General features: G+C 36.3%; 1 protein-coding gene across 2 annotated transcripts in view; it reads left to right on the forward strand.

Moving 5' to 3' along the window:
- The first annotated feature begins 2,205 nt into the window (after positions 1-2,205).
- The window catches only part of htr2cl1 (5-hydroxytryptamine (serotonin) receptor 2C, G protein-coupled-like 1), a 99,661-nt gene continuing 74,099 nt past the window's right edge, over positions 2,206-27,767 (forward strand). For both annotated transcript variants that reach the window (XM_028474742.1, XM_028474743.1), the window contains exon 1: positions 2,206-2,329. The gene's annotated coding sequence lies outside the window, so the exon portion shown is untranslated. The remainder of the gene's footprint in view (positions 2,330-27,767) is intronic.

Genomic DNA, 27,767 nt, shown 5'->3' on the forward strand with positions numbered 1-27,767 from the left:
TGCTAATTTGTTTTGTACATTTTGTACTTTAACGGTTTACATACTTCACTAACATCCCAACATGCATGTTTTTCAGGGTTGGCACAGCTGATGTTCCTGGAGGTGACCAGACAGAAACCTGAGGAGAACAAGCAAACTCCACACAGGTAGGTCCTCAGATCTACCAGGGTGAACAATTAGAACAAATACAGAGATCCACAGCATGACCAAAAATCAATGATAAAGGAAGTCTATAAACCTCTCCCTGCGTTCACACAAAATAATCATTTTTCTCATCTTTTATCGTGCATTAAAAATCATCTGCTTGAGGAGGGATTAAGTAATCAGACTACATCTGCTGTAATGTGTGGAAACATGGCAGGTCGACGTGTGACAGGAGGACTTTATTAACAGCAGCAGCAGCAGCGTTAGCATCAGGCTGATGGATCACAGCATGTGTGTGACATCTGCACTTATTATTACTCAGACTCAGGCTTCCGCTAATCCAACCACTACAAGAGCAGAATGCATAATTTATCACAGTGTGTCTGTGTGACGTCACATAAATGAGGTGCGAACTCAGCGTCTGTCCAGTTAGACCAGTGGTTCTCAACATTTTCAGCCCATGACCCCCAACAGGACCATCTATAATGGGGAATAAAGAGGAGATATTTTTGGGGTGCATCCATAAAGTCAGCAAAATGATGGTTCATTGTTCTATGAATCTGTGATAAACACATTTATTGATCTGAATAAAACGTGTTCTTGTTTTGAGTCATCTTCACAGTTTTTGTTGTCATTTGGTTTCATTTTCTGCATTTTTTAAGTAATTAAGTGTCATTTTGTGAATTTTTGTTATCATTTTGTGCATTTGATATGCTTATTTGCATGTTTTGCGTGTTATTTAGTGTCATTTAATGTCATTTTGTATTTTTGAGTTATTTAGTGTTTTTTTTTTGTTTTTTTTTTTCAATTTCTTTTTTGTGCTTGATGTATTTTGTGTAATTTTCCTGTAATGTTTGTGTGTTTTGGATTGGTTAAGTTACAAAGTAGAGTGGCCAAATACTGACAAAAAAGTGGTAAAAAGGGTTTAAAGTGTCAATATTGAAACAAATGATTTTAACTGGCAAATAATAGGTGTGACAAATCATGAATGTGGTTAAATTGGCAAAAATAAGCATGAAATATGGTATAAAGAGGTTAAAAGTGACAATAATGGGTCAACATGTGACATTAGGTGGAAAAGGGTTTATAAGTGCTGAAAATGTCTTGAAAGTTGATAAAATGTGCAGAGAAGGCATTAAAATGTGATGTAGAAATGTCAGAAATGGGAGGAATGTAGCAAAAATGCAAGAAAAAGTGATGAACATGGGTTAAAATATGGCAAGTTTGGTGTAGTTGCAGAAAAAGGGTAAAAATTAGCAAAAATGGGCTGAAATTGATCAAAAAATTGTAGTTTCTTGAAGGCATCTAGCGACCCCCTCCCAGTGTCTCATGACCCCAAATGAAGTCCTGGCCCCAAGGTTGAGAACCCCTGCATTAGATGAATGCATTATTCTTACGCTAGAAAGAAAGGTCTGAGCCTGAGGAGGCTCTGCTCTGTTACGACTACTGCTACACAACATCTGACCAGCAACCCTAAAGCTTGACTCCTCCTCCTCATTCATCCAAACATTTTCATTCATGCTTTCTCTGTGTTTCAGTTCAGTTTGGGATTTATTGTGACCTTGTGAGGAGCTTTATTTTGAAAAGTCGCCCTTGTTCTCGCCGCATCCTGCAATTAAAGTCAAGTGAAATAAAATGAACGGAAGGATTTATTTTTTTTCAGGACATCATGTGATCAAATATTTGACCCTAAAGTTTTGAACATATTTTTTCATATTTTCCTCCCTTTGGTGAAGGGAAATCAAACTGAGGTCGGCGGACCTTGAGTTTATTAAAGCATTGAATGTGGCAGCTGCATTTTGATTACAGGTGTGTGCGCGCACTGTGTGTGTGTGTGTGTGTGTGTGTGTGTCATCTCTCTCTCTCTCTCTGCAGTGTCCTCCTCTTTCTCTCTGTCTGCAGGATTTCTTTCCTTCTCTCTCAACTCTTCCATTCATCCTCCTTTCATTCCATTGCATGACTTATTTTTTTCTGTAAAAAAGGATTTGTAATTTCGTCTTTTTCCTCTTTTTTTTTTTTCTTCCTCTCGTGAAGGCGCAGGACGCGTGTCGCTGCGCGTAATGGACCGCGTGTGTGCGCCCGTCCTTCCTTTGGCATAGATGAGCGAACAGTGGATGGAGTGGGCGCGTGAATCCATCGCGTGTGACCGTTTTTCATGAGCGGAGAGGACACGGACGCACTGACGGTGAGTGAAGCTGATTATTTTCTACCTTTTTAGAACATTTTAGGATCAAAGAAAACCATCGGGTTTGGTCAGAAAAATGAAGTTGTCCGCGGGTATGCGCGTTTTTACGCATCGATCCCAAAGGGAAAGACGCGCGGAATCCTCTTAAATATTGACTTTATTATATTTAATGTGATCATTTGAAACTGTGGATGAATGAATTCAGTTGGTGGTGATTGGTTTAAAGCTCCATGAGGACCCAGACTGTCCTGGTCTGGGTGTCGGGGTGTGGCGCGTTCGCCTCAAACACCTGCGCAACAGCGGTGCGTGTACGTGCGCGTGTGCGCGCTCATTCATCCAGCCACGCACCTCCCCAGGGAGGATTAAAGGCTGATTTATTTATTTTTTTTGGAGATCTGAATCTTTTCCGCATTCCAACACGATGTGGGAGGAAAAAAAACGCGGATACCTTCACAGGAAACCACGAGGAGCATCAGTTTAAGGTTTGGAGTTTGGATCCAAACTCTGGGAAGTGAAGAAAAAACAAGGAAAAAACCAAATAATTCATGATGAAATGATTAATGTGACTGTATTTAAAAGTGTCAAAGAGTAGCTGGTGATCAGTTTACCTGGTGACATAACACAGCAGAAGCATCTCCAATCACACGGCTCAAGCTAAACATTCAATGTTTGACAGTAATTAAACATTTCATAAATACATATTTTTTGGGATCATACATCAAGTGTAAGAAAAAAAAAAATTGTTTCGACAAAATATCGCAACATTTCACCGCGCGATTATCGTATCGATCCCAAAATTGTCTAAATCAATTTTTTTTTTTTTATGTCATGTTTTCTAATGGAAAAAAAAAAAAAAAAAAACATTTAATTGCGCTAACATCTGCATAGCACGTAAACGCCCAGTCACTAGGTGTCAGTAAACCACACCAGACCTTGTTAAACTACTCACTCCTCAATACATTTTAGCTGGAAGTTGATTGCACTTTATTTTCATTATACATACTGGGCACTTTTATAGATGCATGTGGTTACTTATTAAATTAATTTAAGAATTAAACAGACTCAGATTCTGTTGTAGAAGCAACATTTTAACTTTTTTAATAAAATGTAATTTGACAGTTTGATAACATTTAAAACATACCACTTGCTTCTGATATTTGTATGAATTTGAATTAGGGTTAGTTACCAGTTACATGTTCTCGCAAGTTTAAAAAAATGAAACAAGTTGTTCGTCATACTATTTTTTACTTGTAAAGGTGAAATGTGTAATTGTTATTGATATTGCGATATATCGCAATGTATATTGTATTGTCTTGTATTGGAACATGCAAATCGTATCAATGCACACCCCTAATCATATCACACCTCTTAATGGGATTTTTCAGTTAAACAAGCAGTGTGGCTAATGTCGCTGGAGATAAAAAAAACAGCGTTTATTAACGACTCGCTGAGGAATTAGATTCATGTTGAGAAAAAAAATGGAACACAAGCAGTTTGTTAAACCTTAAAGGCCAGAGTTTTACTTTCAATAATTACAGAAACAATAAACAAACAGACAAAGATGACGACAAAGAAAACAATAACAATAATGGCAAAAAATTAAAATTATACCGCACCCAAAAACAATAACTGTAACGAAACATCATGAAAACACACCTGAAAATGATAAGACTATAAAAGATAACTCTGTAAACAATGACACTCTAATGAAACAATAACTTTGTAAATTAACGCCACAAACTATAAAGCCACAAACTATAACACTGCAAACGATAACACCACAAACGATAACGCCACAAACGATAACGCCACAAACAATAACATCACAAACAATAAAGCCACAAACGATAACGCAGCCAACGATAACACTGCCAACAATAACACCGCAAACAATAACGCCACAAACGATAACATCACAAACAATAACACCACAAACTTTAACGCCACAAATGATACCACCACTAACGATAACACCGCAAACGATTGCACCACAAACAATAGCACCACAAACAATAACACCTCAAACGATAATGCCACAAACGATAACACCGCAAGCGATAACGCCGCAAACGCTAACGCCGCAAACGGTAACGCCGCAAACGGTAACGCCGCAAACGGTAACGCCGCAAACGGTAACGCCGCAAACGATAACGTGCAAACGATAACGCCGCAAACGATTACGCCGCAAACGATAACGCAGCAAACGATAACGCCGCAAACGATCACGCCGCAAACGCTAACGCCGCAAACGGTAACGCCGCAAACAATAATGCACAAACGATAGCGCCGCAAACGATAACATCACAAACGATAACAGCAAATATGATTTGCGGTAAACAATAGCGATGTAATATTACGTCAGCATAATTCATCCTGACTTTGTAAATGATACCATGCAAATATTTAGGATGTTTGGGATGATTCCGTGAAGTATAATAGACAGTAAAGTCATCTGAAATCGATCATGTGTTTTGATTTGATTTTCAAATATTCAACTATAATCTCAACATTATATTTAAACTTTATTCTCAACATTTCGACTTTATTCTTGATTTGCCCAAAATTATTTTCTCCATCAAAATTGGCCTGAACCTGCTTCCGAAAAACCCTGACGTGAAATTGAGGACATTTTAAACAAAAAAGTCTGTATTAATGCAGTCACTTTATTTAAGCTTTCCGATACGACTTTCTTTCCGTATCTATTTTCAAAGACAATTTTCTCACAAAGAATGTTTGCAATTACACATTTCCTGGATTAGCATCTCTCTGTTAGCTTATTTTTGCTTCATTTGGTTGATTTTTTTCTTTCTCTTAATTCATGTTATTGTCGACGTTAACAGTTTATAATCGAGGTAGATGATTAATGCCCCCCTTCAGTGATCAATACACTAAAGCGTTGGTTGAATCGAAATAATTAACCAGACTGAATTAAGCAGCACGTTTGATAAATGGCCTTCAGTAGTTGTTGTTCTTGTTTTTTTTTTTCTCACTTGAATGAAATGAAAAGGGAAAGATGAGGGGAAACAAAGGGAAAGATGAGGGAATCCTGCAGACGATGAGATCAGAGCTCTGGAATTCAGAGGAAAACGGATGTGGAAGGCCAGTAAGTCGTGAAATGAAATGGACTGTGATTGTGTGCACACGCGTGCACGAGCCACACACCCCAGAGATTGTTCCACCGTCCACGTAATCTTTCAATTGGCTGTAAAAACAGCTGCAGACTCGCCTCAGCGCTGCTCACATGATGGATTGTTATTTCACCCTCGTATTCAAAGCCTCACAGTTAAATTGAATTGGAAATTTCAAAAATAAATTAAGTCAACGTTTAGATAAGAAAACTAAAGCTAAACTGGAGTTTACATTAGTCTGAAGACGTGGTTTTATAAAGCGTCATTCTTCTGTTTTTTTTTTCTTTAAATCCATGATAAGAATAAGTGTCACTCACTAGTTCTGCAAAAGGGGGCGGAGTCTTCCATAAGAAGTTACATTCAGGAATTTTGGGACATCTCAAAAATATAAACTGTATTATGGTCACATTATAATAAAAAGAATAAATATGGTCACTACGTGATTAAAGTTGTAATATTCAGAGAATAAAGTTGTAAATTTATGAGAATAAAGTTGTATCTTAATAAAATTGTAATTTTAGGAGATCAAAGTCATAGTATTTCATAAATAAAGTTGTAATATTTCCAGATTAAAGTCACAATATGTCGAGAATTAAGTCATAATTTTATGGGAATATAGTCGTATCTTATTAAAAGTTGGTAATTTTTGAGATTAAAGTAATTCAAGATTAAAGTCATTGGCTCCCAGCCATTTTCAGAACAGCCATTTTAGAGCATTTTCACTGATTTTTAAAGACCCACAGAATATTTTGCACGATGACAATCTAAAATCTGAAACCAGATTCTGAAAGAATAAAATCTTTACTTTGATCAGAATTTATTCTTTATTTTGTTTTTAGCTTTTTATGTTTTTTCGCAATCAGCAGTTGAATATAGGTAAGTTTCCCCCTTCCCCAGTCTTACGACTTTAATTAAATAAAATGAGGACTTTATTCTTTAAATATTACTACTTTAATCCTGAAATACTATGACTTTAATCTCAGAAATTAAAATTGTATTAAGAACTGACTTTCATTTCATAAAATTACAACTTTATTCTCAAAATATTATGGCTTTGATCTGGTAGTGGCCAGATTTGGTCTTTATTAATTTTATTTTCATGTGGCCCTAATACGCTGTTGTAGGAATAAAATTGGGAGTAATTTTATTAAGTAATAACATTCATTCAATTAAAAAACACCAAAAAAGTGGGAATTTCCAAAGTTGGAACCTTTCCATGGGAATTGCCGTAAATTCCATTCAATTCATCTTTATTTATGTAATGCAAATTACAACAATAGTTATCTCAAAGGGCTATCAAAATATACATTTTTTAAGAAAAAGAAAAAACCCAACAAAAGTGAAATTTTCCAAATCTTTAGGGGAACAGGGGAGAGGGAGTTAGGGTGGGACAATAGATGATGAGGTTTTCTTTTGTAGTTTGTGGAAGTTGAGTGTGACTTTAGTAATGATAGTTTTTCTGTAGAAAGCTGAAAAGTGTTTGTTTTAAAGAGAAAAAGACCATATTCAGATCTGACGTTTTTCCCTTCAAATATTACAGCGATGGAGAAGTGGTGGGCGGGGTTATTTCAACATTTCTGTCTCTGGAGAGAGAATGAATCCATTGAGCAGCATGTTAATATGCTAATGTTGCTAATGTTGCTTACCTCACAGGACCATGTGGGAGGGTTTCTATATTTGGATTCTCTTCTTTTAAATGATGTGGAGCTGAAATTGCACAAACACGTGGGAACATAGTTTGAATTCTATCGTAGAGTTTTGATTTTAGAGATGATCTATCATATGTTGCCATGTTCTTTATCTAAGTCTATATTTAATGTTTTGAATGGATTTTTCAATATCTTTGTTGTTCTTAAGCCATTATTGACGGTGTTTACACAGCTTGTGCTTGTTCTTATACTAGACATGGGCAACTGCCGGCCCTCGGACTCATTTTGTGCGACCCCCAAAGTAAACGCAAGATTCAAAATGTATGTACACAAAATGACTCCCAAGAAAATTACGAAAAAAAACTGCAAAATACACAAAATGACAACAGAAAGCTACCAAATAAGTCCAAAAACATACAAAATTACTACAAAGTAAACTAAAGAATAACAAAAATACACAAAATTACTACAAAAACAAACACACATAACAGAAGAGATACAAAATGGCAACGAAAATACAAAAAGAAAACACCAAATTATTCCAACAACATAAACAACAACAAAAACACAAAGATAAACATAAAAAAATTACAAAATGACAACACAAATACACAAATGTACTCGATGCACAAAAACAGACACACACAAAATAACTGAAAAATGCACAAAATGACAACAAAAACACACACACACCCCTCTTTGTTATTCCCGGTGGTAAAGCTCCGATTAGTCATTATTCTAAATTCTGACCTGAATTTGCTATAGTTTGAGCTTCTACATATCAATTCAACTTCATTAAATTTGGCCTTTAAAATTGATACGCGATCTTTCTATGCTGTAAAAAACCCTGTGGAATCCATTCAGTTGCTCTTTGAATATTGATCACTAAACTCTGTGATATGAGGAGGATTTTTTCTATTTATTTGGGTTAAACCCAAAGCGAGAGCTGAATGAACGACGTTGAGCGTGTGAATTGGAAAGAGCTTGTGCTGGTGTATTAAGGTATTAGAGAACAGGTCGGAGGTAGATTTAGGATTTGACCTCTTTGCTTTATTGGAAACTCAGCGATGTGGATTAAAAACGGACCGACTTTATCATTTAAGTGGCTCAGCAATATGATGAGAGGCTTTACACGACGCGAGGCCTGTAGTCAAACAACAACAGATATGTGTTTGCTCTGGTAGGTGACAGTTAGACCATCACAAATATCTCTACTAAGAACTCAATAGATCTAAACCTTTACAGCTTTAAAGACACACTGTGAACCTATACGAGTTATTTTAAATGATTCCTCAGGCCAATATACAGCGCTGACCGAGCCGGGCTTCCCTCTTGAAATACCGACTATGTAAGTTTGGAGAGACGGACCGTCTTTGGCCAGGTCATGTGACCTGGGGAATGCCTGGAGAACGTATCACTTTATAGCAGTCACGAGACCACAGGCTCTGATATACTCATTGGTAGGGATGTAACGATTAATTGTCAGGCAGTTAAAAATCGATTCATAGGTATCACGATTCACATCGATACTGTGAAAATTGAATCGCAGTACTTTTTTTAACCAGCAGAGGGTATCCAGAAGTGTTGGCGGCGGGCGGAATCTGCTACTACTTTCTTTCTGGCCGCCTTCTACTCTTAAACATGTTCATAAATGATTCCTTATTCCTTTAGCATCGAAAAATATCTGTAATATTACGTGAATATCTGTAAAAGTCACGTTTTTCTATTATCTCTGTCTGCTAGCATAGCATCTCTTCTTCACTGCAAGATATCTGCATGCCAACCGACCACTGGGTTCCCAGCGCCCTCTTCTGGTCCAAACAAATATCTGACCTAAATACAGTTTTTTTAAGTCCAATTGTTAAGGCACAAAATAAATTTTCAGTTGCATTTTTAAAAAGAACTATTTTGTTGTTTTGCATTGTTTACTATAGAACCAGAATTTAAGCTAATAGGCTTTTCTTCATTTGTATTATTCCTTTATTTATTTCATTCAATATTTATTTTTAGTTAAATTGCACGAAACATACGACACACACAAATAGATGAGTCATCGTCATTATCAGCGGCTCGTTTCAGGAAAATGTAACAAAATAAGAGCTTTAAACACACGTATGTACAGATTAATACAAGACTGGCTCAGCCCTTAGAACCAATCCTTAAGTTCTAGGTCAACTACTGTCTACATTCACAACTACTGTCTACATACACAATCAAAGACAAGGGAGGCTGGCCCGACTGACTGACTAGCGCCCCTAGTGGCCAAAAGTTACACAACGTGCCTTTAACAACTGCTTTACACGTTTCAAGGAACAATCACTGACTTCACATTAGGGTTGGATAGTTTTACATTCTGTTTCTCTGTCGTTTTCACATTCCTCCACTAGAGCTTTTATGCATTTTTCTGTCATTTTGTGTCGTTAATTAGTCACTTTGTATATATTTTTATCACGTTTTGTGTGTTTTTGTTGTAATTTTACGTATTTTTTTGAGTTACTTTCTGTGCGTAAATTTTCAGTTTTTCTGTGTTTTTGGAGTCATTTTTGTTATCATTTAATGTATTCTTCTATCGTTTTTGTGAATTTTATTGTTATCTTTTTGTTAATTTTTCTGTCATTTTGTTTTGTATATTTTTCTGTCACTTTCTGTCTTTTTCCGCCATTTTGTTTGTTTTTGGAGTCATTTTGTGTGTTTTTCAAATCATTTTTATGAATTTCTTGTTACCGTTTTGTGTATTTTGCTGTCATTTTATATAGTTTTGTAGTCGTTTCTTGTACTTCTGCTGTTGTTTTATGTGTTTTTTAGTCATTTTATGTATTTTTCTGTAATTGTTTTGTGTTTTTAGACTCATGTGGTGGAATTATCTTTTCTTTTTATGTCTCTTTCTATATATTTACGTGTTTCTGGAGTCATTTTTGTGTGTTTTTCTGTGTTTTTTAGATTGTTGATCTGGTGTGGTGTATTTCTCTTGTGTGTTCTGTATTTTTTGTCATTTTGTTTTTATCATTTCGTGTATATTTGGTGTCATTTTGTGTACGTGTGTTGTCCTTTTGTGTATTTTTCTGTGTTTTTTTAATTGTTTTCTATTTTTGGAGTCATGTGGTGAAATTCTCTTGTCTTTTCATGTCTTTTTCCATCATTTTCTGTGTTTTTGGAGTCATTTATGTGTGTTTTTCTGCTGAGTCAGCAGACGCTAATCTGATAATCTTGCTCTCATAGCAGAGGACAACTTTAAATATGACCTCTAAGTCTCATTAAAGAGGCGCGGGACACCAAAGAAGAGCAGAAGGACTTTTCATCAACGTTGACGTTGAAAGGTTGGGTCTCTGTGTGTGATTAGCGATGATGAGCGTAGCTCAGGGCGTGGAGGCGTCGACCGGGGCCTAAACGTCCTGGAAAAGACACGTTGAACCCTAAGTTGTAGATTTGAAGAGTTCATTCCGATACGATTTGATGTATAACGCGATGCGATATCTCGTCAGATGTGGATGTTACGGAACAGATCGCTCTGGGATAACGGAGGTTAAAAAATGTTCAACGTGTGTGTCTCAGTGAATCTGCTGCTGTTCAGTGTTCTCAGTGTTATGTATGTTGCTGATAGCGGTAGTCATAACATAGCAGAGCCTCCTCAGGCAGAGACCTTGGTGAATGCTATCAGTGTGCAATGGTATCCGGCCTGTTTAGGGCAGTCTGACCAGGTCCAGGACCAGAGAGTTCTGTAATTACATATCAGCAATTATTTATTTATAATTATCAAGAAAATGGGAGTCAATTTACAAAGTATTAGCTTTAATTTATTTAGAAAACACACAAAAAAAAAATATGGGAAATTAAAAATTTGGAAACTTTCCATTGAAATTAAATAGAAAAATTCCAAATTGGCAGTTGGCTCTAAACAGGGATGTTAAACAAAGTTGGGAAAATATTCGATAGATTACTTTCATTTTCCTGTTAATTATATTTTTAAAGTAAATTTCAGGGCTTGTTACAAACACGTTACAGTTTGTTGTTGTTTTCTATTTTCTATATCAACACTACATTTAGTGCAATAATACATACATAAATACATTCATTTTATTGCCTAATTGTGACCATGGGCGGCCCCTCCCTAAGCAAGGATAAAAAAAACTTTATTAAAGGGAAAATATATAAAAAGAAAGGGAGAGAGGAACAGGGGAGAGGGAGTTAGGGTGAGGCTATATGGAAAATGCTATATTTTTTTCTAAATTACATATTATCCACAATCACAATGTGAATCATGCACTTATAGTTAGTGTCGAATATTTATTTCAACTGCACATGAAGGGAAAAATAAATTCTGAAGAGAAATATTGAATATTGTTGCATAAAAAACGCAATATGTCTTGATTTAATTTTTTTCATTTATTCTGCGGTTCGTAAATCGTAGCGATGGGTTAGTGTGGACATAATCAAAGTGTGAGCCACAGTGATCCAGTCACATGACACAGTTTAGTTTATACTACCGTCTTATGTTGGTTATAAATCCAAACACGTGCAATGAAACCCGTGAAAATGAGGAAGAATCAACGAAATCCAAAATAAGCTTCCTTTAGAGAGTGAATGAATAACATGAAAGGTGAAAGAAGAGATTACCATCTGCCAATATGCAGGAAATAATCCGCTTTAATCCCCAAACCTGGATGTAAAATGCTCCGTTTCCCTCAGATAATCAATGATTGGTTCAGTTTTATTACTAAAAGCTAGACACAGCCAATAGAGAAGCTCACAGTTAACATCAGGAGTGGACTGGTCGTCTGACATACCAAGCATCTGATCCGCTGCGTTTTTTTTTTGTTTTTTTTTTATAGTTATTTTTAAGAGCGAGTGGAGGCAAACATAGTAACGGGTGGCCAAAAATGGTCCAAAAGTAGTGAAAATGTGGCAAGAAGAGAGTGAAAAATTACTAAAATTGGCCAAAAACAGCCAAAAGTGGCCAAAAAAGAGCAAATAAAGAGGAATTAGGTATCTGAGATGTGGTAAATAATAGTGAACAGGGGCAAAATGTGGCAAATGACAGTGAAAATGGACAAACTTTAGCAAACCACAGTGAAAAAGGGACAACGTGTGGCAAATAATAGTTAAATTGGGACAAAATGTGGCAAATAATAGTGAAAAAGAGCAAAAATGAGGAACAAAGTAAGGAAAAAAGGAAACAAGTGGTATTTATTGGGCAAAAGGTAGCTTATTTAGATGAAAAGTGGCCAAAATAAGTCAAGAAAGGACAAAAATTGGATAAAGTGTCAAGACGAACTTGAAAAAATGGACAAAAAATAAAAGAAAAAGGTATTTATTGGCAAAAGGAAGCTAAAATCTGAAAAAAAAAGTGTCAGAACTTTTTGAAAAAAGGCTAAAATGGGACAAAGGAAGTTGCAAAATGTCCAAAAGAAATGAGTGAAAAGGGGTTTAAAGGTTTCCCCCTTTTAAGGTTTTCTGGGTGAATAATAATGGTTAGGGTTAACATTGACGAGCTTTAGTACGGACATGTGTGACCACGGTCATGTTATCTAACAGTAAACTGTGGGAGATCAGTGCCAATCTGAAGGTGTTTCCACGGCTTCCTGCAGCGTCTCTGTGTGTGATTAATAAGGTCTGTGTGGAGCCATGGGACCGTACTTTCACACCTGATTTTTCTCCTCGTCAGCCTGAGGACGTAGAGACGTCCAACATGTGGCGAAACATACGACACACACAGATACATGAGTCATCGTCTTCATCAGGAGAATTTAACAAAATAAGAGCTTTAAACACACGTGTGTACACAATAATACAAGATTAGGTTGTGTCTACTATAGTTGTCTTTTTATGTTCCTGTCGTTTATCTACATTTTTGTTTTCTTAGTGTTTATTTGTTGCATATTTTTCAGTAATTTTGGATGGTTTTTGTGATTTTATTTGTGTATTTTGCTGTACATGTATATTGTTGTTTTGTGAATCGTTTTGTTTCTTGTGTATTTTTCTGTCATTTTGCACGTTTTTTTTGTCATTGATTTGTATTTTCCTGTAGATTTTGTTGTCTTTGTTCCTCTCACTTTTGTATATATTGTTTTAACAGTTTTTTTGTTGTTGTTTTGGATATTTATCTCTTATTTTGTAAGTTATTGTGTGTTTTTGCTGTAATATTGTCTGCTTTTAACAGTCATTTTGTGTATTTCTTTTAATACTTTGTATTTTGTTCTTGTTATTCTCGCATTTTTTTTGTTATTTATTCCCCTCAGACTGTCTCCTGTATTAGGCCTCGCCCACCTGTAGTAAGCCCCACCCACCTGCCTCCACACACAAACGCAGTGTGACAGAGAAGTTAAGTGACTGTCATTTAACAAGGCAGCCATGACAGGAGCTGTCATGCACACGTGCACATGCACACCAACATGCTTTCTGGGAACGCCTGTCAAACCTTCTTGTGTGCACGTCCATACGTGTGCTCGTCACGGCGCCGAGTCAGCCCACGACTCCCTGGTTTCATTTATCAAGAAAAATACACCAAAAGACAGCAAAAATATAGAAATACACTAAACCAAAAATATACAAAATGACAGAAAAAAGCCAGAAAAACAGATAATTAAAGCAAAATACACAAAGCAGAAGACACAAAATGACAACAAAATTTGATCCAAAACCAAAAATACATCAAATTCACCAAACAACTGTAAAAATGCATAAAATGTTTCCAAAAACACAAAAAAAATATATGAAATGGCTTTAAAGAATATACAAAACAACAAAAATACATAAAGGCCCTATGCTATGAAGCTAGATAATTATATTCTGGATTAGTCTCTGTTAGCGGGCTTCACCTAACCAAACATTCCCTGTCAGAGAGAAGCTGTACTATGAAAGTCGATAACAACAAGCTAATTTAAGCCAAGTGTTTTCAGCCTCGCTACGTGCGCGCTCCCATAAAAGGGGTGGAGATTGCAGCGTCTGACCAATCACTACAATGGAGAAAACGGCAGAGCGACCTTTTTTTTCCAATAGAGGAACAGCTTATGATCTTAAACAAATATAATTAATTTGAATCCATGATGACAACGAAGAGCAACAGTGAATTAGTGCAGCGCACTCCAGGAAGGAATGCTGGCAGCGAATCGTCAACTCTGTGAATGCGTAAAAGCGTGAGATTATTTATATTAATCCGGATGGGATGATAAACGAAAAGCAAAATTGGCAAAGAGACATGCACATCCAGGGCCGAAACAGTGTGCAGGATCAAAAACAGCACATAGAAAAAACAACAAAGATCCGCAATTGCAGCAGCTTGTGCGGGATGATAAACGACCAGCGCTCAGCAGTTAAACTTTATTACAGCACACACACGTTTTTCTATTCAAGTAGACCTATTTATCACACACACACACTGGGATGAGAGCACATTGTTTCACTGTAGTATGTTCCTGCTGATGTGGTCAGCGTATTATAGCATATAAATCAAATAATTAATTAATTATTGACTCCACCCATTTGCGCATACGGAGACACAGGCTTCATCAGCTGACTGTAGATAAGTCCATCAGATAGAAAACTATATCTTTCCTAAAGGATGTCATCAGTAAATGAAAGGATTAATTTATCCATCAATAACTCTATCAATGGACAGGTCCTTTTCTAAGTTAACTGATTGATCAGGAGGCGGGGCTTTAGCACTCGCTGAGATCCTAGCCATAACAAAACCCGGTGCCGACCAGGCTAGTCGTTCAGCATAAGTTACCATGGTGATTTAGTTTCGTAAGATGTTAGCAAGCTTTGTAGTCCAGCGCACACTTATTAAATCCTGGAAGTTAGCGTGATAAGAGGTAATCTAGCTTCATAACATACCCCCAAAGTGAAAGAAAAATATACAAAATAATAGCAAGAACACACAAAACAATAACAAAAATATACACAAAATCTCCCAAAAAACACACAAAATCAAGTGCCAGAAAAATACACCAAACAACAGCAACAATACAAATGACAACAAAGATACAACAAAAGTAAAATATACAAAATTACAGAAAAATACTCCAGACGACAGCAAAAAATATGTAAAATGACTCCAAAGAAATATGACTCCAACACACACACACAATTCAATTCTCCCCAGAAACACACAAAACAGCAAAACAAATTTAATGCCAGAAAAATACACCAAACAGCAAAAATACCCAAAATGTTTCCAAAAACACAAAGAGGAACAAAATGCACAAAATGAGTGAAAAATACACAAAATTAATTTTCAAAATCACAGAAAAATGGACAAAAGAAAGCTAAAAAATACAGAAAATAACTCCAAAAACACACAAGACATGAAATACGCACAAAGGTAGCAGTGTAAAAAAAACACAACTGCACAAATACACAGAATGACCCTAAAACACACAACAATGTGTGTCCTTGCTCTCTGATCACGTGTGTTTTTTTTAAAGCTTTAAGACGAGTTCTTCCTCTGCAGTTCTTCCTTTTTGTCTGATGTTCTTTCCTTTGTGATCAGTGAGTCCAGCTATTTCATTCTGTCCTCCATTCATGAACATATTGGCTTTACATGCACACACACACACACACACACACACGCACACTTATCCCTCCCAGCAGTGTTTACAATCCTTTACCTTTATCGCACCATTACACTACATTCCTTTCTCCTTCTTCCTCTTTTCTTCATCACCTTTTTTCATCTTTTCATTTTCTCTTTCCTGCTCTCACTCCTTCATCAGGATTCAGCGCAGCTCTCTGTGAACAATGGCCCTGCAGCGTCTGACAGTTGCTGCACACACACACACGCACACACACACACTGTATTAACTCCACTCTTGCCTCAGACTTCAGATGCTAACCCATAGCATGCTAATGCTGCGTTCACATCGGACGCGTCACAAAATGTTTTGCGCGACCAGATTACAGACAAAGTAATCGGGAAAGACGCGGTGTTATGGCGGTTTTGAACGGAATGAGACGGAGTCAAGTTGTAGGGTTGCTGGTCAGATGCGGACACTGGGTTTATTTGGTCAGAGGGTTTTTGAGGCCCAATGAATCTGCAGTTATTCTGTGCACTCAGGGTTTTTTAAGCTGCAGATAGCGCTAAGCATAACAATGACAGTCTCTGAGAAGAGACCTCGGCAAATGTTATCAGTGTACGGTGGTATCTGGCCGTGTGACCAGAGTTGGGAGGTATTCTGTAATCACATATCATGCAGTAAGAGACAAATTCTTCTCCTGTTGGGCGGCGGGGTCTGATTCGCGCAGCAAGAGCGTTGGCCACGGCAAGCGCGCTCCCGATTTTAGGTGACAAACGTCATTCACCTGAGTTGAAAATATTGAACTCCAGCGAATGTTTCTTGTGACGCGCAAGCGCGAAAGCCAATCAGAGTCCTCGTTGACAATGACGTCAGGCCGTCAACACAGACACCAGTCTTTTTACCCATTTAAGCATGGAGGAGAAAATAATGGCGGCGGTGTGTGACCACATGGAGCGCTACCTATGTTTTTTTCATACTGGGACCGACCAGGAAGGATTTGGTGCAGCTTCTGAAGAAATCGCTGGTTAACCTGGTGAATCCAGGAACGCCGACGTCAAGCGTTTTGACGGCACTTCAGCTTCCACAGAAGGTAAAGAGCAGAGATTTTACTCTGGTCCTTCATAGTTGATGGTGAAAAGAAAGGGAGTGTGGTTTGTAGTGCTTTTATATTTGCTTCAGACGCACATATGAAGTGAAGAAATAATGACTTAAAACAACCTTTTGCAGGAAATACCCTCAAAAAAATGTGTGTCTCAGTATCTGGTGTGAAACAATGGAACTCTCTAGAAAATGATCTAAAATGTTGTTCAAATATTCTTCAATTCAAATATAAGTATAAACAGCACATACTTAACTTGTATAAAGATGAATGTGAAAATTGTTAAATTTACAACAACTGTTGTTTTAGCAAAATAATTTATAATAATTGAGAAATAAAATAAAAAAAAGTGAAAATTGTTAAAATCAAAAGTTGATTACATCTGTTCTGGGCTATTGTTATCTTTTGGCATCGTTGAGGCCATCTAATTTGTAACGTTTTTGTTAAGAATGGGGTAGGAGTTTATCAGATTCTTTCTTCATCCTGCTCCTGTTCTTCTTTTCATGGAATGTATTATTGTTGTGTTTGCTGGATTGTTGTACCAATTTATGTCGCATTACCATGAAAAAAGAATAAATAAAATGAAATGAAATATGGGGAAAAATGTTTTTCGATCCTGCGAATGCATGCATCACAAAAATGAGTGCGGTGTGAACACAGCATAACAGTTTGCGCTAGCCATATCGGAGATATCTGCGTTTCAGATATCGGCCCGTCATACGTAGCTCATGGTACAAGTTTAGCGTACTCGGGTCAGAATGTCCAAAAACATTTCCATTAGTTTTCTTGAAATAAAAGCAAAATTGTGACAAACTATATTTGCGCTTTGAACGCGTTTCCATTGAAAGTTTTTTTTTGGAGTATTATGGTAAGGTTTCATTTATTCATGTTTTTTCTTCGTCAGACGCGTCTGCTGATCACTTTGATCTTTCTTTTGAAGTTTCGAAGACTGGTAGTTGTCAGTCGAAACACATCAGGAGATCAAAGTAAATTCCCTGAGGAACAGTTGTCTGAATAAATGAAACCTTAGCATATTCTTCAAAAAGAATCATGCTGGAATTATTAGGTTGTTTTGGAGCCTCATAACTCTCAACCAGGAAAGAGGAAGAGGAGAGAAGGAGGAAACGTGATTGCAAAAATAAGTTGTCGTTAAAAAGGAGGAGCGGGGCGGGGAGCATCAGATCTGCATATATCCAAGGTTGAGATTGAGACAACCTTGAGCAGGCTGTTCTCAGGGGGGTGATGATGAGAAGATAGTTTGTAGACGAGCTAATCACAACATTTGAGCCCTATTGTCCCTGGTCATTCAATAATCCAATAATGTGGCCATTTCTTTTGACCCGAACTCTCCACTTCTCCTTAAAGTTCCACGACTTCTGAGTTCTGAGAGTTCGGCCCCCTCCATATATATATACACGTATATTATTTATACGCTTCAGATTTACAAAAGGAACGTTACGCTGAAATCATGCAAGATTATGTGGCGCCAGATTTGACACGTTCGTCTGGTTGCTAAACGATTAGCATCCATTTTACCTTGAGAAACATTGTGTAAATGAGTGATATTGTCTGAGAATGTCCCAATACAACTTTTCCATTACCACTAACTGTTTCCATTTGTTGCAAAATAAAAGCAATTTTTCTAAAATGTTGACAAATTATAATTTGGCTTTTAACGTGTTTCCATTGAAGGTTGTTTTGGAGCTAAAGTGGGATTAGTTTTCTCAGTGCTAAACTGGGATTGTATTCCTGTAGTTTAAACTGGAATTGTGTTCCTGTAGTTTTCCCAGTACTAAACTGGAATTAGTCCTGTAGTTTAGTTTAGCATAGCATAATGACACAGACTCTCACCCTGTTCTTCTACACATGAATCCATGTTGTACGTATTCGCCCAATCACTTTATGTTTTACATTTGAGTTGCTATGAAGGGATTAGCCAATCACAGCCAAGCAGAGCGAGACTGGACCAATAATACAATAGGGCTGAACTGAGAGTTGGTTTTCTCTCTTCAAATTAATTGAAAATGTTATGAATTAATATCTTTAAATTTGAATGTCGTGATTTATCTTTTCATAAACTCATTTATCATGGAAACATATTTTTTCACTGTGGGATTATTGAAGTGATTCTCTTTCCGCAGCCACACTAAACATTAGCGAGGCCATTAATCATGGACGTTTGTGGGCTAACACGCAGACTGAACGGCGTAATTAGTCCAGGCATTGATTTGCTCGGTCACGGTCGAACGTGTCGCAGCGTTTGGTTTTATTTGCTCGGAGAGAAAAATAAAAGCCTCTGAGCTGCTGTTAGAGAATTAGAAATGAAAAGTTCTTCATGTGCAGCAGAAAGGAGAGAAATACCAGGAGGTTTCAAGGTTGTTGATTCAATCCTGACTGCGCACACACACACACACACACACACACGGGATATTTCTCATGTGAGAAAAACACTTAAGCTTTGCTTCTTTTCAATATCCTTTAGTTCACAAAGAGATACGTCCTACACAGAGTGAAAAAGCTATTCATTTTTCTTTCTTTTTTTCATAAAAACACACAAAACTCCAACATTCCTCAAAAAAACACACATTATGACAAGAAAAATACACAAAAATGACTTTAGAAACACGATGACAATGATAATAAATACAAGATGACGGAAAAATAGACAAAACCACTGCACAAATATACAAAATGACTGAAAAATACACCAAAAATACAGCAACAATACACAGAATGACTGGAAACACACAAAATGACAACAAAAGTACACAAAATAAATAAAATGAGACAATGAAAAACACACAATGATGGAAAAATAGACCAAACTGCAACAAATGTACAAAATGACTGTAAAAAACATAAAATCACTTCAAAAACACACAAAAAGACAACAAAAACTCACAAAATGACAATTAAAATACACAAAATGGTGGAAAAATGTATGAAAAGACAACAAGAATGAACAAAAAAGACTCAAGAAACACAATTTGACAACGATAAACACAAAATAATGGACAAATAGACCAAACTACAAGAAATCAAAATGAAAAACACAGCAAAATTACTGAAAAACACACAAAATGATTGTAAATAATTCAGGGGAATTTAGAGAACTTGTTAAAGATATTTGGGAAAATTCATTTTAGCCTCATCTAACATCTGCTATCTGATTTCTGTGAAAATATATATATTTTCACAGATATATTATATATTCCCCAAAAATGTTGTTTTTGTCTTTCTTTTTTCCCGGCGGATGTTTTCGGTCTTTATTTCTTTCTTTTTTTTATTCGACTGATAGTTTCTGTCTTTTTTTGGAGATTATTTCACTCAACTATGATACATCTCTATGCATTTTGTATTCAATGTGTGAATTTCAAAGACTTTTACGCAATAATCCTTGTGTAATCGCTGCATTTCTGCGTCAAACGCTACAGAACGAGTTAGCATTAAGAGCCTGATCGAGTGGCTTCATCTTTTAGCTCTTCAGACATGAAGAAGCAAACAAACAAAAGCCTGATCACAAGCAGCAGCAGCAGCAGCAGCCGCAGCAGCTAGGACGTCTTCAGTAAATCTTCAGCAAAGCCACAGGGTGGGGGGCGTTGGGGGGCGTTGGGTTTCTTCGCTCCTCGTTCACCCCTCGTGTCATCGTGACCTTCGGCAGCTTTAAAAGCACATTTTTTTCTGCCTCATCCTTGACCCGTGACTCTAAAAACATCAGAAAAGAGCATAAACTCATCCAAATCTACACTCAGACCTGCTTTTATCACATCGCCTCTTAATTAACATCACACGTGGCGCTGCTGCCGCTATAAACACTTTATATTTATGCTACTAAACAAGCTTAGCAAGCAGTTTTTATGTCTGCCATCTTCATCAAGTATATACTTCATGTTCATCCGTATTCACTTCACGCTTCATTATCAGCAGCAGACAGTGTGTGTGATCGTAACCTTCACTCACTCTGAAACCACAGATAAGCACCATTCTAATTAAAGCCCCGAACCTGATTTATTAAGGATTACGTTTGGGGATATTTTAAAACTAATAAATGAATACATCGCAAGCAAATTAAAAGTGATTTCTCATTTTATGCTTTTGTAGTTCGTATAATTGTCTGTTACTGGAGTGGCCATAGGGCGAGTAGGTTCTACCATTCACAGTAATCGCAGAAAAACGGATGGAAAAAAATCAATTCAAACTGTTTTTTTCACTTTTTTTAAAAAATTGGCTCCAATATGAAACAAAAATGCCCCACATGCATGTTTTGGGACAATATCACACATTTAGACACTATTTTTCACCAGAAAACTGGTGACTGAACGTCTAAAGTGTGAAAGATAGGGATGTAACGATTAATCGTAAGGCAGTTAAAAATCGATTTATAGGTATCACGGTTGATATCGATTTTCTGAAAATTGAATCGCAGTACTTTTTTAAACAGCAGAGGGCGCTATATATATATATATATATATATATATATATATATATATATATACATATATATATATATATTTATCCTTCTCTTGTCTACTACTTTCTTTCTGGTCACCTTCTACTCTTAAACATGTTCATAAATGATTCCTTACCCCTTTAGCACCGAAAGAATATCTGTAATATCACGTGAATATCTGTAAAAGTCACGTTTTTCTATTAGCTCTGTCTGCTAGCATAGCATCTCTTCTTCACTGCACAGAATATCTGCATGCCAACCGAGCACTGGGTTACCAGCGCCCTCTGCTGGTCCAAACAAATATCTGACGTGAATACAGGGCAATGACTGTTCAAGTCCAATTGTTAGGGCACAACATACATTTTCAGTTGCACTTTTAAAAAGAAAAAGAACTATTATGCAATTTTGCATTGTTTACTATAGAACCAGAATTTAAATTAATAGGCTTCTTCTTCATTTGTATTTTTCCTTTATTTATTTCATTCAAGATTTATTTTTTGTTAAATTGCATTGTTTTGAATAGTTTAAAAAGGGATTCTTTTGACAATGAAAAATAAAAGGAAAATAGTAGTAGTTTTTTGTAGTGTTTTTCCCAAAAAAAATAAAGGAATATTTTTCAATCATTATTTGTCTACTGTCCCATTTTGTAAAATACATTGTGAGAGAATCGTATCGTGAACCCAGTATCGTGAATCGAATCGTATCGGGAGTTGAGTGAATCGTTACTTCCCTAGTGAAAGACGAACAAATTCCACCCAGAATGCTGTTGAAAATCCCTCGCTATGTGTTAAGGTTCAAACAGTGACTGATATATATTTATAAAACTCTCTCCTGGTGAGTTCTGGTCAGATTGCCCTAAACAGGCCAGATACCATTGTACACTGATAGCATTCACCAAGGTCTCTGCCTGAGGAGATTCTGCTATATTATGACTACCGCTATCAGCAACATACATAACACTGAGAATACTGAACAGCAGCTGATTCACTGAGTGGTCCAGATTATTATGACTGCATTCAATTTTGAAAAGCCTTTGATACAAAGACAGGATTAGCTGATGGTGTATTAGCTGAACTGGTGATGAGATTACCTGGTGACACGTCACAGCAGAAGCATTAAATCATGAGGGTTAGTAAAAAAAAAAATGGATTTCATTGGAATTTTCCAAAATTCATGTATTCTCGCCCTATAGTCCAACTTAAGTCTAAAGTTTGGAACCATCTTATTAATATCCAAGTAAAATTTAAATCATCAGAATCAGAATCAGAATTCCTATATTAATCCCAGATGGAAATTGCTTAATTAATCCCATATCATATCACACATTTCCATTGGATTTTATACTTAAATTAATGGCTGAGGGTCGAATGTGTCGCAAACGGACATCGTAAAGCTCTCACAACGTATCTGAAGCATATAAAATGTAAAAATAATAACAGTAGTTGACTTTATTAACCATATTTGGGTTGTTTGGTTCAATTTAATTCATATTTAAAGATAATACCTTTATTTTTCCAGGTTATTCAATGACAGCTATACTAGTTGCTAGCAATGACCTAATGTGGCGTGGAAATGGGTTAACCATGTCATAGAATTTGGTCAAATTGGGCGAATGTGATGGTTCCCATCCTTCTGTGCTTTTCATTGATTTCCATAAATCATTAATGCGTCTTTCTCTGAGTTTGGTGTGTGTCAGCGCCCCCTACTGATCCGTGAGATAAAACGGTAACTAAACAGAAATACAGTTTGTATTTTTGAGGACAATCGGATGCAAAAGTTTTAGAAAATACACTTTGTGTTTGTTTAGCGTAAAGTTTGACTTCTCTTTGGACCTTAAAGCCAGATTTACTAAGATCCCAAATAAATAGCACTAAGTTGGTGAACAAAATATGTTGGACATGTGTTAGTGGACGAGGAGAAGTAACATATTGTTGAACGTTAGGAGGTGAAACACCACATGGATGGCCGTCTGCGAGAAAGTCAATGCTGTGAAGTGCATGTTGAAGAAAGATAAAAGAAGAACAAAGGGAGAAGTAGTTAAGAAGAAATGTTTACATAATTTCTGTTACTTGTTCGGTCCAAAAATGCTGACTCAGCAGAAAAGCTGCGTTCTCCTGTTTCCTCGTCCAACAATAACTGCAGCCATCTGCGAGTAAAGCTGTAGCAGTAACACCTGTCCCTGCTATCAGCTCCAGCTTTTTGTAAATCACATTGTTCTCTTCCCATCTCCTTATCCTGATATTTTTCCGTGTCCTGGCACATTTTTACATACGCACATCTTTAGAAAACCAGACCCCAAAAGTCATTAATTTCAGTTTCATTCCAAGTTCTTTTTTGTTAAGGTTTCATATATACAGACAACTGTTTTTCAGGAAATTTACTTTGATCTCCTGACATTTTTCAACTGCCGACTGCCATTCCTCTTCAGAGGCGTCTGTGGATTGCTTTGATGTTTCCTTGAAGTCTGCGTAGTAATTCCAGCAAGTTCTTTTTGAATAATATGCTACGGTTTCAAATATTCAGACAACTGTTTTTCAAAGAATTTACTTTGATCTGACATTTTTTGATTGTTAACTGCCAGTCTTCTTCAGAGGCATCTGCTGATTGCTTTCATGTTTTCTTTGACCCCGGCGTGATAATTCCAAATAAATAAATACATTATTATTATCAAAGTCAATTTCCTGAAAAAAGTTGTCTGAATAAGTGAAACCTTTACATATTATTCGAAAAGAACTTGCTGGAATTACTACGCAGAATTCAAGGAAACATCAAAGCGATCAGCAGACGCCTCTGAAGAAGACTGGCAGTTGACAGTTGAAATATGTCAGGAGATCAAAGCAAATTTCCTGAAAAACCGTTTTCTGAATACATTAAACTTTACCAAAAGACCTTCGAAGTGTTTTTAGGCTGGAACGTCTGAGTCCATTCCTAGACTAAACAAGCTGCTATTATTCCTACGTGTAGCTATTAATCCATTTATGAGGAAAAGTCTTACGGGACTCAAAAGGGTGGGAACCACTGGTTTAGATGATTCTACATGAGAAATGGAATAAAAAAGGATGTTGAGGAAGAATGTTCCATCCAACAGAACCGACAAAGCGTTAAATTGAGTAAAACATTTTCCTTATGGGATGTAGTTTCTCATGGATGCACACGGTCGTGTAGCAGATGTACGACACACACACATGACACACACATGACACACACAGGACACACACGACAGCTTCTGCAGGGAGAGTATCATTAAAGTAGGACAGAAATGACCTTTTACACGTCGGTGTGTCACTATAAAGAAGAAAGGAGTCACTCACTGCTTCTATATACGTTCTCTGTGTGTGAGTGAGTGAGTGTGTGTGTTGCGATGTCTTGCTGGCACGCTCCATGTGTCGGTATACATTGCGCTGAGACATATGGAAGTCCCCTGAGTATCTGTGAGTGGGATGTCTGTAGTGCTGCTGGTAGACGAGCAGACGTTGAGTTATTCTGGGGTTTTTTCTCCCGTGTCAGACTCAGCCTGGGGGCCTCGGATTGTTTTCAGGTGTCCATCCATATGCCGGTGCACTGCTACATCAACACAACTTCCTGAAATTTCCAAAATGGTGGTTGAACACAGACATGTGGAGACAGGGTCATCTAAAAGGGGGAATAAAGGGGAGAGATTTATGGGGTCCATCCATAAAGTCAGTAAAATGATGGTCTATTGTTCTATGAATCTGTGATAACCACATTTATTTATTGATTGATCTAAATAATATCCAGGACGTTTAGTATTATTTGGGCCATAGTATATAGTCATTTTAAAGATGTAAATCCTTGTTTTAATCAGAAAAAAAAAGAAAAAAAATATGTTGAAAGTGACCAAATATGGTGGAAAAGGTGGCGAAATAGGATTTTAAAAACCATAGAAATTGGTTAAAAGTTGAACATTCGAGTTCAAAAAGGGTTTAAAGAGTCAATATTGGAAAAAAAAAAAATAGTTAAAATTGGAAAATAAATGGATAATAAAAAAATAAGCAAGAAATACAGTGAAAAGAGGTTAAAATTGACAACAAAGAGTCAACTTACAGTATGTGACACTAGGTGGAAAAGTGGTAGAAAGGGTTTATAAGTGATGAAAATGTCCTCAAAGCAGAACGTATGCGCAGAAAATGGAATCCAATGGAGAAGTGGCATAAGAGTAATGTAGAAAAACGCTTTAAAAGGAGCAAAAATAAGGCAAGAAAAAGTGATGAAAATAGGTAAAAAATATGGCAAGTTTGGTGTAGTTGCAGAAAAAGGCTAAAAAATAAGCAATAAATAAATAAATAAATAAATGGGCTAAAAAAAAATCTTAGTTTCATGAAGCCATCTGGTGACCCAAATGGGGTCCTGGCCCCAAGGTTTAAAACACAATTTTAACACCTTTACCTACTGTTTGTGGTTTATTTATGCATAAAACCTTTTAGCTTAGAATGTGAGGATTCTAGGGATATAAAGAGTTTGAAGATACTCCAATAAATTGTGTCAGAATGAGCAAAAACACAAATTTAAGTTAGCTTAAATAATTAGGCAAACTAGCGTTAGCTTGCTGCTAGCATGTTCTGTCTTTGTTAAAGTATATTGAAGGTGTTAATTGAAGCAGGAAAAAGAAGAGAGAAAAAAAAAAAACAGATTTAAAATTGTCAGCTAAAGCATTAATCAGCGTTTTGAGATGTACTAGCGTTAGCTCGTTAGCTCGTCCACCAGCTGCTAGCCACAGTGGTCCATTTATGGTCCACTGTGGTGTCATTGACTGTTACTGGGCTGTTATCAGAGAAAAGCTCCATCGACCCCCAACCAATCCATTAAGAAGAACTGGCCTGTGAAGTGAGACCGTGAATAAAATATCATTCTAGCTACAGTCGTAGACACAGATTCAAAGCAGTGGAAACCAGGTTTATTAGCTTATCGATTTCTACCTCGTCTTGTTGCTCATAAAGGGAATCCAGTAGATACTTAGTAGAATAAACACACACACATATACACACATGCACAATAGTTATTGATACAAACACATTCAGACTATTGATGGACTAACACTGTAGCTGCTCTCTTGTATAGTTTTCATTTATGTTGTGTGTTTTTGTGGTTGTTTTGAATTTAACTCATTTTGTGTAGTTATATTGCTGTTTTGTCTACTTTTCATTCATTTTGTGTATTTTTTTTTATAATTTCTAATGAATCTTGTGTATTTTTTTGCTGTTTTGTGTATTTTTCATTCATTTTGTGTATATTGGTATATTTTTTAATGAATCTTGTGTATTTTTGTTGCTGTGTTGTGTATTTTTCATTCATTTTGTGTATTTCTGTTGCTGTTTTGTGTATTTTTCAATTATGTTGTGTATTTTTGTTGCTGTTTTGTTTATTTTTTCATTCGTTTTGTGTATTTTGGTATATTTTTTAATGAATCTTGTGTATTTTTGTATATTTTTTAATGAATCTTGTGTATTTTTGTATATTTTTTAATGAATCTTGTGTATTTTTGTATATTTTTTTAATGAATCTTGTGTATTTTTGTATATTTTTTAATGAATCTCGTGTATTTTTGTATATTTTTTAATGAATCTTGTGTATTTTTGTATATTTTTTAATGAATCTTGTGTATTTTTGTATATTTTTTAATGAATCTTGTGTATTTTTGTATATTTTTTAATGAATCTTGTGTATTTTTGTATATTTTTTTAATGAATCTTGTGTATTTTTGTATATTTTTTAATGAATCTCGTGTATTTTTGTATATTTTTTAATGAATCTTGTGTATTTTTGTATATTTTTTAATGAATCTTGTGTATTTTTGTATATTTTTGAATGAATCTTGTGTATTTTTGTTGCTGTTTTGTGTGTTTACCTTGGCCGCCACATGTCTACCAAATGATGGGATTAAAGCCATTCCTCCTGTTTGCGCTAAATAAGCGATCAGTGGGTGTGTTCTTGACACCCGTCACACTTTCTCACACCCGTCCATCTGATGAAAGTTGGCGTGATGCTTAATGTGCGTGGCCGTGGGAGTTTGTCTACGTCTCACAGTTGGATGCAGTTTCTCTTTGTTGGCAGTGTCTCTTAATTCCTCACATTAGCTGAAGAAAAAAGTGCAGAAAAAATTAAATCGTGGCGTTAGTTGTAGAGTGCTCATTAAATATTTAGTCACACTATAGAATCCGACTCAGTTTGTCGGGCGTATGATGGATGTCAGCTGAAGGTCATCAGCGCCGTATTGTACTGGGAAGTGGTCGTCTGGTGGTTGTGAATCACCAGGTTGGAAAGAGAAACTAAGAACAGTTTTTGAACAACTTGAGCCAATTTTTGCTTATTTTTACCATTTTTCTGCAACGACACCAATCTTTCCATATTTTAATCTATTTTCATCACTTTTTCTTGCCATATTTTTAATACATTTTTGCTACATTACTCCCATTTCTACCACTTCTCCATCAAATTTCAACGACTTTTCTGCACGTGTTCATCTTTAAAGACATTTTCGGCACTACTGAACACTTTCCACCACTTTTCCACCTAATGTTGCACAAGTTGACCCATTATTGTCACTTTTAACCTCTTTTCATCATATTTTATGCTGATTT

This window comes from Gouania willdenowi, chromosome 18 (genome assembly GCF_900634775.1).
Source record: "Gouania willdenowi chromosome 18, fGouWil2.1, whole genome shotgun sequence".
Lineage (NCBI taxonomy): Eukaryota > Metazoa > Chordata > Actinopteri > Blenniiformes > Gobiesocidae > Gouania > Gouania willdenowi.